At 35.1% G+C, this 16,826-nt stretch overlaps 1 non-coding gene across 1 annotated transcript; it reads left to right on the top strand.

Moving 5' to 3' along the window:
- Window positions 1–2,048: 2,048 nt before the first annotated feature.
- Window positions 2,049–2,211, top strand: LOC115031220 (U1 spliceosomal RNA). The gene has a single exon (XR_003836836.1). It is a non-coding gene; the product is annotated as a U1 spliceosomal RNA (small nuclear RNA).
- The last annotated feature ends 14,615 nt before the right edge of the window (window positions 2,212–16,826 follow it).

The raw sequence follows: 16,826 nt of genomic DNA, 5'->3' as shown, positions 1-16,826 counted from the left end.
AGTTTCATGTGTTTAGCAAATTGTATATTATATCTTGGGTATTCTAAGTTTCTGGGCTAATATCCACTTATCAGTGAGTACATATTGTGCGAGTTCTTTTGTGAAATAACCCCATTAAAAATGGGGCTCATAGCTAAACAAAGAATTCTCACCTGAGGAATACTGAATGGCTGAGAAGCACCTGAAAAAAATGTTCAACATCCTTAATCATTGGGGAAATGCAAATCAAAACAACCCTGAGGTTCCACCTCACACCAGTCAGAATGGCTAAGATCAAAAACTCAGTTGACAGCAGATGCTGGCGAGGATGTGGAAAAAGAGGAACATTCCTCCATTTTTGGTGGGATTGCAAGCTTGTACAACCACTCTGAAAATCAGTCTGGCGGTTCCTCAGAAAATTGGACATATGAGGATCCCACAATACCTTTCCTGGGCATATATCCAGAAGATGTCCTAACCGGTAAAAAGGACACATGCTCCACTATGTTCATAGCAGCCTTATTTATAATAGCCAGAAGCTGGAAAGAACCCAGATGCCCCTCAACAGAGGAATGGATACAGAAAATGTGGTACATTTACACAATGGAGCTTTGCTCTTGAGAGTTAGGCATATCCTATCTCTGACTCATTCTGTCAAATCGTTCCCTGACTAATTTGTCTTTACCTCAATTAGAAGTCATTTTCAAACAAGGCTGTGTCTTTCTACAAACTGACCTTACTTTTATGGTTAGGGATTAAAATGTGTTCTAAAGATGTGTGTGTATGTATAAAATAGATCATACTGTAATCCAGGACAGGTATACATTCTATCCAGATCATATAGACCTAGAAGATCTTTAAATGTGATGTGATCCCTTGCCATAGCAGCCATGTTGCTGGATTAAAATTCCTCTATATCTTCCCCCCTTTCTGTTTAAGCTAGAAACTGTGTAGTTTAACTTTATATAAAAAACAATGGAGTGTACTAAGTTCATGTCTGTATTCCATCCAGAGAGATTGAAAATGTGTCATTTCAGTGGGATTGCACAGACTTAAAAAGTCTTTAGATATTATTCTTTACCAGAGAAGCCATGATGCTGGATTAAAATTCCTCTATACCCTCCACAAGGGTAAGGAGGAACTAAACTTACCCTCTGCTAAGTTTAGTTACATTAAATTAGCCTGTAATTAAAATAAATGTGATGTTATTATGCAACATTTTCACTTTAGACTTCTTTTTCCTTATCAAAGTTGAAAATGAATCCACCTTTGTTGCTTCAGTAATTCATTTATATTGTTGAGAATTCTATATATAAATGCATTTTATTATTTTATTAATGAATATTTTAGAGTGAACTTTGCTAATTAAAAGTTATAATTGAGATTTATATAAAATTCTATGTAAAATTATATTTTCAGTATAAAAGAGTATGTAAATCCTATTGAACAATTGAATTTAGCATTTCAAGGAAGTTAAAAAATATGTCCCAACATATGTGAATAAAAATTCCATATGCCACATTCATGAATACCTTATATGGATTTATTTTTAAAAGTTACAAGCATTCTAATTGGTGTACATGCATCTTCAAGTATGTATTTTCTTAATAATAGATTGCTCATGTGCTCATTTGCTATGCATCCTTGCCCATTCAAATGGTAGTCATTCAATTTCACATGATTATATTTTATTTACATAAAACTTCTAGAATTCTTGATCCAGAAATTCTCAAAAACTCTTATCAAATCTGTGATTCTAGAATGTCTCCATATGTGTATCCATATATTCATATTTATATATAAATGATATGTTTCATTCTGTTTTCAAAAGAAGTTTTAATTTAATAAATTATAACTTATGGTTGGAATACATAAAAGCAATGCTGTAAAACAAAGAAATTGTCTCTTTGAGATAGTAATTATTTATATTGAGAATGATAAAATAAATATACCAAGACATTTAATATAATAAAAATATTTTAAAACAATCCTATGAATAACTTTACTATAAATTCAAAATACTGTTAAGATAAAAATATTTTATTTTAGTATAAAACATTTTCAGTAAGAAACTTACTTGACAGGGGAGATATCATGGTCAAATAGCTGGTTTTTCCAGGGTTAGACTTACCCATTTCACTCTTGATGTAAGAACCCCTGTGATTTCCCCCAAATGGGAAGCTAGACTACCTAATATGTGGTAATGAGAGACTGTGTTTATGCTGTTCCCTTTATTAACAGAAACCAAAAGTTATGTTATTATGCTAAATTTTTCATTAAACAATTAAACAACATGTCTAACTTTTAATGAACCATATGGGAAGTAGCTTGGTATTTAATGTCTTAATGACTAAAATAGGGAAATAATTTACAAGAGAGTTATAGGCGGCTACACTTCATGAACTTAGAAGTAAATAAATTTTAGATATAACTAAATTTAAATTTTGGGAAATGAAATATTCCAAAGATGACATTGTTTATTTGGGGTTTCTATTGCTGTGAAGAGACACTTTGATGACAGCAATCCTAACACAGGAAAACATATGACAGGTGCTGGCTTACAGTTCGGTGGGTTAGTCCATTATCATTATGGCTGGAAACATGGCATCATACAGGCAGACATGGTGCTGGGGAGGTAGATGAGTATTCTACCTCCAGATTGTCAAGCAACAGCAAGTTGAGTGACACTGGGCCTAGCTTGAACATCTAAAACCTCAAAGATGTACCCTATTTCCTCCAACAAGTCGGCACCTCCTAATAGTGCCACTTTCTATGCATCTATGAGGGAGATTTTTTAATCGAAACAACAAAGACACTTGTGGTCTTCACCTTATGTATTTTATTCTTGGCTTTTGTCTTGGTTGCTACTTGGGTTTGTCTATAAACTGAGTCATGGTTTGTAATGTGCCTATTCTTTTTTCTAACTGCAACTAGTGAATATCCACTATATTTTTTTTCTTCTACTGTGTGAGTAAGGGCTAAACCTCTTTATTTCTTCATGATTGAGGCACTGGCCAATAATAAATACCTCTTCTGGACCTTTGTAGGAAAATCTGCACTATACATCTCCTAGAGAAGAATTACTAGAATAAGACATATGCCTGCGTAATTTGAGAGATATTAGTAGTAATCTCTGTGTGGATTTTTGTGCCCACAGTGACACCATCAGTGACTGAGGACTGCAATATATTCTGATACTCAACAAGCATACAGTGCTCCAATTTTCAATGTTTTATATTTCCAAAAATAAGTTATTTGCAAGATAATTAAAACATTTTTCCATTTTTGTTTTCATGTTTCTGATTTTAATGACTATGTGCATGTTTACATATTACTAGTAGTGCATTAGAATTATCACCTATAAAATGCCATATATTTTATTTTAAAATGTTATATAATTGGTACTGATTTCAGGACCTCCTTATGTGCTATTTGTACAAAGGGCATGCTACAGGGCCAACCACATTATTTCTCCCTTAATTTGTGGCGTTCATAGACCAAACAATTTCTATGTGATCTCTCCCAGTAGACAATATCCTCTTTCTAGTTTAAAACTTTATTCTACCTAATCATAGCTACTAAATGAACATTTGAGGTATGTGGAAGCAGAAACCTGTCTTAAGAGTCTTGATAGAAATAAGGTTCTCACACTAAGATTCAAGACAAATTAGTTATATTTTTAATACCCTATGCTCCAGTATATGTTTAGGGAGCATTGCATGCTGATAGAAACTACTGTTCTGCCATAAAATGTCAAATGCATTATTCATAACACATCGCAGTAAGCTGAATAATTAATACCTCAATATCACTGATAACCAACGCTTCCCTTCCTCGTGTCAATATACAATTTGGAAATTCTTTTTGATGCAAGCCCAAAGCACACACCACACTCTGTGGGAGTTCTGCATTCTGAAAGACATATGCATGCACTCAAATTCTGAACCACAGCTATTGTGCATCTCAGCAATTACTTCCGCCAAATCCCCATAAATAGAGGTGAATATATGTAGCTTACTTAGTCCTTTCAGAAAATCAGAGAGTTGGTACATCGAAGTAAAGTACTCACTTTAAAATAATGATGGTTGAAGTCTGTGCACAGTTCAGTTTGTATGTAGAAATGGACCTTCTTCACAATGCAGCTTAAAACCTGACTTAATGTAGAATTAGACTGAATGAAAGCACAGAAATGATGGCTCAGGGAGGGATACAGTTTTTAGACCGTTCATGACTCAGGATTAATATACCTAACAGAGAAAGGAGACTAATTCCTAGTTGGATGATGACAATATATCACTTATTATACAAAGTCTAAAGTTTCAGTTGGAAGATATCAGCATCCCATTAACCAACGTTATCTTTTACCTTTCCTTAGTAGCACTAATTACTATATATTTAACCAGTGGAGTATCTATACCACTCTAACCAGAGATCTGCTCTCTGCAGAACACTGGGGATGTTTGTTTGTTTTAATTTTGTAATCTAGATTCTTTGTAACTATTGCTGTAATTGAGGGGTCAAAATTACTTATGAGAATAATAGGAATTATATATTTATAAGAAACTGTCCACATTTCGTGATTCTTAACTGGTATAGAGAACAGTCTAGATAGATACTATTATGATAAGGAATAGGGATTATTATTGTTATTCAAATGACAGAAAAATAATGCTTCAAGGCACAGTCAAGGATTACAAATTCCATTGTAAATTAATGATCTTGCTAAAGTAATTTTGAGTTAGGGTTGTAGGAAAGAAAATATATACAGAAATAGTCAAACTGATTAAACTGTGGCTACGAATCTGTAAAATTCAATGTCAAATTTTGATTCTCTACTGGCATATTAAGAAGTGTGTTCTCTCTGCACCCCAGGCCATTTAGATATGTTTTCTCTAACAGTAACCTGGTTTCACAGAGAGTCATTTTTATTTCTCTTGAGAGTGCTGTAGCCTGAAGCATAAAGACCTACATCTACTCATGGTAGAAATTTACCCCCAATCTGACCAAGACAAGATGATTTCAACTCTTATGTACGGAATGGCTTCCTGCTGCTCTTGGCTTTGTAAAAGTCTTTGTTGTTCACTCTCCCTGAAGTTGTAGAGTTTATTTTTTTTTCCATTAACAAGAGAACATTACAATTCTGCTGGCATTCCTTTAGTGACTGAGGTGGCATTACTGGTAACTTCAGCACTTTGAAATGGTTTCAGTCAAGTTTTAGATGACAATCCTCACACCATTACTGACACTAACAGTTTTCAAACAATACAGCTGTAAAAGAAAACCTGGGAATTACATGGGAAAAGGGAGGTGTGGAAGGAGCTCTATTCAAAAGCAAGGATCTCCATGGACTTAACAATGTCCTTTATGCATTGACTGAACTCCAAACCGGCCTTTCCTATTGACAAGCTAAAAGTATTTCTCATAATAGGATAGTCAAGCAACAAAAACTCATTTCCTCTCAATTGAAGTGAATTTCTAAAGTCACTGCTTCAAAGAATGACCTCTTTAGAAATGGGGCAGAACATTTTAGCTCTGTTCCTTCTCCATCTGTGTGTACTTAGCAGGAAACTGTCTCCCATTCCTTTCCTTACTATAAAGGGGCCCTTTTAGCAGGAAAAGAAGAACAGTGCACATATGATAGTGTGATTCTTCAAATGATTCACATTTATTCTCCACTTAACTACATTGTTAGTCATCTGTATTGTTCTATTGATTGTTCAGTTTCTGATTTTCCAAATGACTTAGATCTTTGTAAAGATATAAATGAACATCCACAGGAAATTCATTTAACATTTAACCCTTGGCATATTGAAGAAATATAAAGTGACAAAGCCCAATAATATTTTGCTTCGGGAATGGAATATGCTAACCACATGCTTGTATTTGGCAGTAGTCTGATGGAAAGTGTCTCCTATGTTAACAACTGTTCCATGCTATTTTGTTAAGGTCAGGTGAAAAAATTTAAATTTCTAGTCAAACATTTCACCATTTCTTGATCCCATTTAGAGCATTGCTTGGAATTTTATTCACATGTTTCTATTATATGAACATGGACTTTTCTTAGCATTAATTGTGTTTGTAACAATTGTGTTACCTCCATTTTTTTTTCTAAAAAATCATGATCCATAGAAGAGCATTTCAGAAACTAATCAGTTTACCAAATGTAAATCATGCAGAATAATACCATTAAGAATATTTAACCATTAATTTTTTAAAAATTTTTTCAGTGTCTTAGTATATCTTGAGGACTTTGATGGTATTTTCTAAATTTTGTTTTAACTCCCAAATATCAGGTAAAATATTTAGTCCTCTTAGAGTATGAGAAACTAATATTTTATTACATCAAAATATTTAATGTATAATGGAAAATGCCAGTAAGTAATCGATATAAAATAGTAAGATATGACACCTTTAAGATGTATCTGTATATTTCTATGCATAGCTTTAATAACCACATAAAGGGAAATTTACCATGATCCTGAGCCAAAAATACTCAGAAAATATTTTAAATTATTTGTAATTACCACTGTGATGTTACAACTATATTCATTATCTTTTACTATAATAATTTAAAATATTAAGTACCATTGCCAGATCCTATTCAGATAACTTTGTTTTGAAAATATTCATTAATTATGTATGATGAAAGGATACACATTGTAAATGGAATAAGGTATTGCTTTTTTCCTATTTTTTTGCTCATATATTATCATGTTTTAAAATTCTATAATAAACAAGAATACTATCTTCTAAATTAACTTAAATATGATATTAAGAATATTTATTTCATTCTAAGCATTATCTTCTCTAAATAAGGCCACTTCAAGGACATTTAAAGTGGAATATAAGTTTAAATTTTTGGTGATAGTTCAGTATATTCAGCAGAGATGCAAGGGTCCAGAGGAAACTTTTTACCAGAGTGGCTAGTCAATAAAGGAAGTAAGTCCTAGATAGGCATTTATGTCTGGAGGTCATGTGAGGCATGTCATGCCAGGTAGCATCTGTGTTTAATCTTGAGCACATCTGACATGGTTCTTGAGAAAATTACCATTAAAGTTATATGGTCAGAGAAAGGCATCAAGGAGAAGAAGGAAGGCTAATTTAATTGCCTTTGTTCCTCAGTGACATAATTTAAATTGAGCTTGTATTTCTGAGAGCACATGGGTATTTGCATACCTGGGTTTTCATAAGTGGAGAAATGAGCTCAAAACTCTTGGCCTACAGATAATGTATCACTTGATATTTGAAGGACAAAGAGTACAGTAGGGAATCAAGGAAATCGGTACTTTTTTTAAGGGTTTTCTCCTGAGTTGAGGAGAGGTGCCTGTGGTATTGAGCTTCCATTTAAATGCAAAATACAAAACAATAAATACAAGGGGAAGAGTCAAATACTTACCCTCATTATATGTTCTTGGAGAAAAGCCATAATTCATGGCTAAGTGCAGGTATATCATGAATGAATCAGCTCTGCTGATTTAAGTGTTCTGACCTTAAACAAAGAGATTTAAGAAATTGAAACTTGTTCCTCTCCTGACACAGTTTGGCCCAATGGCTTATGCAGAAGATCTTTGTCTATATAACTGAATGTACAAAGAACACAGCAAGTACCAAGGTAATGATTCAAAGCTAAGAAGATAGATAAAACTTGGATGATCTCCATCAGTATTCAAGTTTTGAAAATCAATTTAACTAGAAATTTGTGATATGATTTATTCAATATAGATATAATTAACACAAACATATGTGCACTAACACATACAGGCACAGAGACACACATTTACTTTATGTAATATGCAAAGCTCATTTGAGCTAAATAAGTATATCCATATTTTGTAGGTAGAATAATGGTACAAAGCAAATCCTGTCAGGCAATATACAGAAAAAAATTATTGAAATAATTGAAAATTGGATACTATTATGTAGCCATGAGACATTCCTACTCCACACTTGGAAATAGTAACTATATGAAGGCAAACTGATTTTTAGAGAAAGGAATTAATAAGATATTCTTCCACTCTAGAAAACTAATCAATGACTATACTTATGATTTTGATTATGGATTAGAAATGGGTATTCTCTCCAATATGGAATATATATAGTATTGACTGTTGTTGATAAGAAATCACATTTCTGTACTTACATTATAGAAACTATGATAAGAAATAATTTAATATAATATGATCCAGATTATTAGTCTTATTTCTAAACATAAATAAGATACATCCCAGCCCATTGTATCTTTTTTCACAGTTGTTTACATTCTTTCTAAAATTCTTCCTTTCAAGAGAGGAGGAAATGTCCCAATGTGTGAAAGTATTTGCTATAGAAGCATGGAGACCTGAATTTGCTTACTAGGCATTCATTTACAAGGCTGTACATATCCCCAAGACTGGTGAAATAGAACTGAGTGGTGGAGACATGAAGATCCTAAGAGATTGCTGACCTAGTCTAAACCAAGCAGTGAGTTTCAGATTCAGAGGTAAAGCCTATATGAAGATATTAAGACAGTTAACAATGAAGACCATGGATTTTCTCCCTGGTGTTTGAGAGTATACACGCTTGTGCATACACATGCATATTATACAAGCTTTAACAAACATATGTGCTTTTTTAAAAAAAAAAAACAAGAGATAGGCTAATAAAAAGTCGATTGGTATTCCCTATAAAGACTTTATATGTAATGTGTATCAAATACAATATGTAGTCTTAGTGATAATTATGTAGTGTGTGTGTGGGGAGCAGGTGTGGCAGCAGTCCCAAAGGCGCCAGGGACTGCAGCTAAGTCGTATGACTTGCACCTGACTTCCTCATATAAACCACAAACATCATGAGAGCTGCACAGGTGTACCAGGTTACTGGCGAAGCCATTTTGGTGGAGATATGCTCCTGCTGCCCTGATTAGCTGAAGCTGCGTACCTGGTGAGGTGATGTGGCCTTCTGTGAGTGGATGGGAACTGATAGTATATAAGAGTGAGAGGCCCAGGGCTCGGGGTCTTTCGCCTACACAGTCAATGCTCTCCCAATAAACGTGTGCAGAAGGATCCTATTGTGGTGTCTTTCTTGCTGGTGAGTCAGGCGTCCCACATGTGTGTTGATAATACCTAATCTTGCATTTGAAAATACCAGGTTTTAAATATGTTCAACTATCCTTAAGCATATGTATGTGACAAATGATGTAAAAAGAACATATGTTGAAAATTTGGTGTGATAGGAATTGTTAGTTCAGGTTCACATTCTGTGATATTGTTTTATGTACGTGGTGTGTACTGTCAACCAGATGGAACGCACATTCTTTGTATACATGGTAACCACAACACACTTTCAAGTAGGAGTACTGTCCTTGTCAATAAGCAGCGAACTTATGTCTCTCCCGAAACATTCTATATTTTAGACTGCAAGATCTCTGAAGCTATGGTTCTAGAACAAATATGACAAGGAAATGAGTACACCATAATACTAGAATGTACAAATTTAGTATATAATTGAAAAAGTCCCAGTAATTATCCCGGATTAAATTTGTATATGACTGTCCATTGAACCTTTATAATATATGAGGATTCCCTGCTCAGAAAATGAATAACAGTTACTTTCTTTTCTTGGAGAACAGAAGACTGGTTGCAAAGCAAGTGCCTATAATAGTTCTCCAAAATATAGCTTATAAGACAGGGGTAGAATGATATTTTATTTGTTTACTGCTTTTGCTTCTTCTGGTGGCTGAAGAACAGAGAAACATCAGTCAGTGCTTGAAGAAATGTTAAATGATTGGATTCCCTTTTCCACACAACACATTTCAATTCTTAACAATATCTAACAAATCCGTGAGTTACTTAAATAGATTGGACCTTTATAATCACGCCTGCCATTTTTGGTACACAGAGATCTTTTTCTTAATTGTATGTAACAATTATTTTATCACATCAAGCTAATGGGATAAGAGTTCAAGATATGTTTTGCAGTGCTGTTTATATCTTTTAGAAAGCTAGAAGGTAGTAGTTTGCAATTAATATTGCAGTGGGTATCTAGGAATGCAAGCTTGGTGTTAAAAATATAATTTGTGATCCTGTATTTTGGCTCTAACTCCCAAATCCAAGGTGCAGATCCTAGCAAATTTAATTTTACCTTTAGCTCTCCTACATATAAATTGAAAGCTAGGCAACTTGTCATTCAAATGAGTTATTAAAAATTGAGGTGCTGGATCTCACCATTTCAAAATCCTGTGCATTCAGCACTATATGAAGAACAATTTATGAAACCTGAAGTGCTATTGGTCAAATGTTAGCCATACATATTGGCATTGCTACTTTAATTACTCCATGTCCTCTTGTAAAAGGAGGGATTTGCTCTATGAAAAAGTATTGTCCTATTCAGCAAGTAATAACTGGTCCTTATCAGTGTCTTCTTGCATAGCTTTAATAATCAGTTGACATTTAGCATTTCCTAGCTCGCAATGCAATGCAGTGATTTATATCCCCTGAATGGATTGTAAAATCCCAGAAGGAAGACATCATGTTCTACATGCATTTTATTCATTTATTAATTATTCTTGACACAGAGTTGGAATGTGGTCAGATTAGTTAATATCATCACATTTATGAATCAAAGTCAATCTCATCATATCACATTTGTTACTGTATTTTTGTAAATTGCAATGTAATGAATTTACATATAAATCTTACAACACACTATCTTTTAATAGAATGAACGGTACAACGCATACAAATTCTTTTTATTCAAGCCTTTATGTTGTGATCTCAGAAAATCATTTATATTGAAAACAAATGCACAATTCTCCCTAGGCAAGATGCTTGCTTTTATGTAAGCAGGACACTCACATCACAATGGTGTCATTGCTGGTAGTACATATAATGAACCTGTGTGTTCAGTCCTATCTAAAATGGCAACCAGTGAAACTCATTTACGCAGGCTAGGAAAATAAGCTAAAAGAATGAGCTCCATGCATTCTGCAGAGAAAAGAACATCACAATGAATTGCTTTCAAGGGAGATAATGTAACATGAGTCCAGCTTCAGAAAACAAGGATGCTGGCTTCACAATTTGCATTTCACAATGATTTGTCTAAATTTTGTTTGGTTGATTGCACTAAATTGTCTTGTTTTTGAAAAACAGCAATGGATTAAAAGAAATCTCTCTGCAAGGGAAGCACATGTTTCAGCGGGGGGGGGGGGGAGAGAGAGAGAGAGAGAGAGAGAGAGAGAGAGAGAGAGAGAGAGAGAGAGAGAGAGAGAGAGAGAGGTTTTACTAATATGGCTAGTTAAAGTATTATTCTCTTATCATTTATTTTTAGAACCTGGTGCAAGATTTTGGTACACACATTGCTGACCATGATTCTTAATATATTGTCAAGGAAACAAAGCAATCTTTAGTAGACAAAAAAATCATACTCTACTACCAGGATGGAAGCAGGTATGTAAACATATAGAGAGAGGTCAGCAGTTCTTGAAAATTAATTCCATTTCCTAGTCTGCCAAGCATGCAATAATTCAGAGGAGATGATAATATGTTATGGTCTAAGTCCATAACCTTAGAAAATAAAAGCCTAGTTGCTGCATGACTTACAAGAGCAAAACAAGCTTACAGTGCATGGGTCTGCGTTGTTTGGCAAGTAGTCGATAAAACTGTACCTTATGACTTTCTCTCCTAAAGGTTCTAATCAAAACAATTTATTTCAGGCATGTAAACCCTGCTTTTCAGACTGGAGCTATTGTCAGCATGTGCAGCAGCATCAGCAATAGCTGATGCAATTTTGGGATTGAGAGTCTCAGAGCTCCCCCATCTGTCTCAGTAATGGTTAGATTTTTGTAGTAGATCAATACAACCTGTCAAGTATAGTTTAAGGATTCCCCCCACCCAACCTTTATAACAGCAATTTCCCTCTGCCCAATAATCCCCATCCTAAGAGTGATGCCTAAGGATATTATGCAGAAGATCAGAACAGATAAAGCTGGAAGGACCTTACCTAACTGAGCACTAAGTTTTGGAACTTAAATTCACTTGTTATAACCCATTTGAAGACTTACATTTAAGCTCTGAACAGAGAACTTATGTTTTTCATGGTTGGAATTTACTTGCTTGCCTCTGTGAACACAGGATAGAAGGGAAAGACAAGAAAGTAATCTGTAAACAAAGCCACCATTTATTTTGGTGTAAGGTTTATCTGGATGCTCCAGTAAGTTCTCGGAATGTATTTCTCTCTCATCAGCAATGGGATAAGAGAATTGCAAGTGATGTGTTTGTCTTAGTAGAAGGTATAACTAGATCCTGGGGGGAGACAAAGTGTTTTGCTTTCTTTCTGCTCCAGTTCTCAACTGAGAAATAAAACCAAGAGGATTCAATTCTTTTCCCTGCAATGGGCTGGTAGCTGCCATGACTCACTGCTCAGAGCCTCTATGTGCTGACAGTTGTGTATCACTGCCCCTTAGTGGTTGCCCAATGGCAAACACTGTAAAATACTTAACTCACATCACAGTTTTGTAGGTAAACAGAGCATGCTGAATTTTCTCGTAAATCCAGGAAACAGGAACTGTGTGTGCACATCTGTCCTGGGATCTCAGACTCTGTTGTGTTTTTAGCATCAATGGAATCCTAAGAAAGGGGAAAGAATTCTAGACAAATAGGTTTGAAATTCCTTTTCTGCTCTGCTCTGCTCTCCTCTAACCTTGTGATCTCAGAAGCATCTCAGCCCCTCTCAGATTCAGATTTTTTTCCTAGCCAAATGACATGCACAAATAATCTACCTTACTTTTATTATAAGTGAGATAATAGAAGCATGTATTATATTTCTACAATAATGAGAAATATGAATTTAAATTTAAAAAGCATTTGTTATGTAACATTATTGTTTAGAAACATAAGAATACCATGTAAACAATATTGTAATCATCATGAAATTATAAATATATTCTGGATAAGTAATCCCCAGGAACAGCATAATTCAAAAGTTCCTGCTTACATTCCAAGTTACATATGTATTTAACTGATCTGCTTTGATTTAGGGTTTTGTGAAATTCTTTGTAGTTCAAATTGCTACATATTTATTACAAGCCTACCGTACTGGAAGCACTGTTCAGGGTAGTGAGAAAACAGTGAATTCTGTTTTTGCTTTCATGATATGTTAACCTATATTTAAATTAGACCACTACATTAATTATTTATAGTAAGAGATACTAGACTGGAGAAGGAAAGGGAGCCACTGGCAACCTCAGAGCAGTATTGAACGAGCAGGGACTGTTTAAGTGGAATGCAAGTTGTGTTTTTGTAACTGGACAAACAAGAGCAAAATGTTACCACGAGAGAGAACAGCAAGGGTAGGTTAAGTACGTTCAAAAGTGTGAAATATCCCAGGACGAATGAAAAAAAATCAACTAGGAAAAGGGTCTGAATCACATGTTAACAGTAGTAATCAATGACGGTAAGGAGCATACTAGCCCACCCCTGGTTGAGGAGAAGTTCTTTGGTAAAACCATAATTGATCAAAGAGAACAAGTGATTCGGCAGTGTGCAGCCATGACTAATACATCTACAGCACCATGCCTATAGGCAAGCCTCGGAGAGGAGCTTGGAAGAAGGGTCAGAACAGGAGAAAAGGGAAGTTTGCAATGAGCCTGAATTGCCTAAATATGTCAGGGAAGCTACACACAGGAAGTCTCACAGCATGGCTGCCTAAATATGAATCATAATATTAATATAAGAATGACAGAAACAGGCATTTTAAAGTGGAAGAGGGATATCTCACAAGACCTTGATCTGAGAAAAAGAACTCCAAGCAATTAAGTTATTCCAAGGGAATTAGTTTTCTCTGGGGAAAAGCCTCCCTAGGCTACCCAGTACCAAGTGGTCAAAGACAAGAAACATTGTATGTCCTGAGGATTGTATTTATACTTTCAGGGAAAAAATAGGCAAAAAAATTGAGAAAAGAAGACCATAAACTTAAGATCGCTATGAGGAGGATATGGTTGGGTTTAGAGGGAGGGAAGGAAAGGGAAAATGATGTAATTAAAATTTCCTTTCAAGGCAACAACAATGAATTAATAAGGAAAAAAGATGTTTATATTAGACTTTAGAAAGCTTTGAATGCCATGTTGAGGTCTTGAATATTTTATTCTCTGAAAAGAGGAAACACAATATGTTTACATGCTACAAAAGTTTCTGTATGTTGGTCTAAGAACATAATATTTAAATACATGAAGATAAAATTAAATACAACTAAATTCATTTTAATAATATCCAAGGTCAGGTAACATTTAAAACTATAAGCAAATGTTCTCTGTACTTTAATTGTCCTTATTTTTCTCATTTCACCACCAAGTAGCATTTAGTTTATCTCCTAGTTCATTTAGTAAGCATTATTTCAGTATTTTTTCACGTTGCTTAAATAACTACATTCCACTTAAGCAAATAATTGTTGAAACAAAATTTTCATAAAAACCCAACTGAGACCATTCAGTATGGAGAACCCAGCTTTTGGGTACCTTATGAAGATATAAATACTGTAAAATAACACTTTAGATAAATTCTCTTCCCAAAAGAGTGATGATATGGTATTTCAATGTGACTAACAATATAGCTCCACAAACCTGTGACTGTCTTTCCATTATCATAAATGCTATCAAATCCAGGCTACCAACATGGCTCACCTGGACTACTGCAAGGGTTGTTACTATTTTAGGCTTAAAGTATTAAGTTAGAGCCCTCTTTGGATTTCCCATTTTATCGCAAATAAGACTCAGGTTTGTAGACAGATCTCCCAAGCTCCCCATATGCCCACACCGTGGGGACGCTCTGCTTTATTCACACAGATCTGCCTGTTCTTTACAAAAATTGCAGTTTTCTTCCATGATGTACATCCCATTCCTGCCTCTTCTGACCACGGACTCCCCATCTATTTCCACTGTGTATTTGTCCACATCTCAAAGATTTATTCTGCATTTTCAAAGCTGAGTGTGGTCCTGATCCTTCAAGGTCATGTACTTCCTTGTTTTTAACCACTCTCTACCACAATATCATGTCTTAACCCCTTACAAGAAGTTGCAAACACTAATCACCTGTAGCCCTTACCAACTTGCTTCTTACAGTATATCTTACAAAACTGTGTGAGCTGAGTAGCAATGATTTGGTTTTCTTTTTCCTTTGCACCCTGGGTACTTTAAATAGTATATGCACGTGGAGTATTTGTTACAGGAACACATCAGTGAATCCATGACTCAGTAAAACCCAATTCACATGGGAAAGGTAATGAAATGGAAACTGACCAAGAGGGTAAAGACCCTAGGAATAATACAAATAGAAATAAGGGGTCTAAATGACAAAAGCAATGTCACTGTCACATATATCATCAGTGGTAACTAAGAGAAATGAGGAAGAAATAGCCAGTAGTCTCCAAGTGGCCACATTTAGAGTTGCAGACCATAATTTCTGCAGGTTAATTTACAAGTGGGATATCAGAGTCAATCTTCCTTTTATTCCTGCATAGGCTGTTAAATCCACTGGATGGGGGCAAAAGTGTAGCAATCTATACCTGTTTCTCCCCATAGCTTGGACCCGTGAACTCTGCTTGTCTAATACAGTGTAGCCATCTGCAATGTGTGCATTGCTATCACGAGGTCTACTCATGGATCTACCAAGTATATCAGAATTCTCACAAAAACAGGTGTTACCAACCAGAATTCTGCATTGCATCACTTAGTGGTCACTATAATAAACTTGATTTCAGTGTCATGTTTCTGCTAATAGAAAAAATGAGAGAAGAGTATTAAGCTAGTCAAATAAATAGGGTTATCACTATATAGACTACTAACACTGGCCAACAGTGCTGTAGAAATAAAATCACAAGTTTAATACCATCTTAGGCAAAATAGCTGAAAACAAATCTTGAATTAAAATAAAATAATTAGTTAAGATGTAAAGTCATAAGGTAAGGGCTTCATATACAGCTCTGTTATAGATTGCTTTCTTTGTACATATGAAGTCTTAGATCAATTCTTAGTACAAAAAAAAAAGAGAAGCAAGGAAGGTGGAGACGAAGGAGGGAAGGAAGGAAGGGAAGGAGAGAGGGAGGGAGGATGGAAGAGAAAGTAGGGAAGAAGAAAGGGAAAGATAGTGATTAAAAATAGAGAAAAATGAAAGAAAATCTATATTAATCCCTGGAAGCAAATGGCAGTCATGTTATTACTGGAAGCGTTTCAAGTTAATATGTAAAAATTTAGTGAACTAGTGAATGGAGAATAGGGTCAGTAGTTTCTATTTCAGGCTTAGACTATTGTTTCAAGTATGTACTTCTTTTATAATTTAGTTTAATTGTTTTGCTTATTCTCTTTACATCTTACATATTTCCCCCTCCTGGTTATCTCCTTCCACAATCCTTTTTACCTCCTCCTTGCCCTTTTCCACTGGAAGAGTGAAAGCCACCCTGGGTATCCCACCCACCCTGGCACTTCATGTCTCTGAGAACCTACATGATTGATTCTTCTCCAACTGAGGCCAGACAAGGCAGCCCAGCTAGAAGAACATATTCCACCTACAGGCATAAGATATGGGATAGCCCCCATTCCAGTTGTTCAGGACTTGTTTATGTTCTTTGGTTGATGGGTCAGATGCTGTGAGCCCTAAAGTTCAGGTTAGTTGACTCTGTTGGTTTTCCTGTGGAGTTCCTATCCCCTTTGGGACCCACAATCCTTCTTCCTTTTCATCAATAAAAATCCCCAAACTCCATCCACTGTTTGGCTGTGGGTGTCTGTATCTGTCTAAATCAGCTGTTGGGTCGAAAATCTCTGAGGACAATATGCTCCTGACTGCAAACATAACAGAATACCATTAGTAGTGTTAGAAATG

This window comes from Mus caroli, unplaced genomic scaffold, assembly GCF_978045245.1.
Source record: "Mus caroli unplaced genomic scaffold, Mus_caroli_1 scaffold_4, whole genome shotgun sequence".
Lineage (NCBI taxonomy): Eukaryota > Metazoa > Chordata > Mammalia > Rodentia > Muridae > Mus > Mus caroli.
Note: the sequence above shows the minus strand (reverse complement) of the source record. Positions and strands in the feature narration are given on the sequence as shown.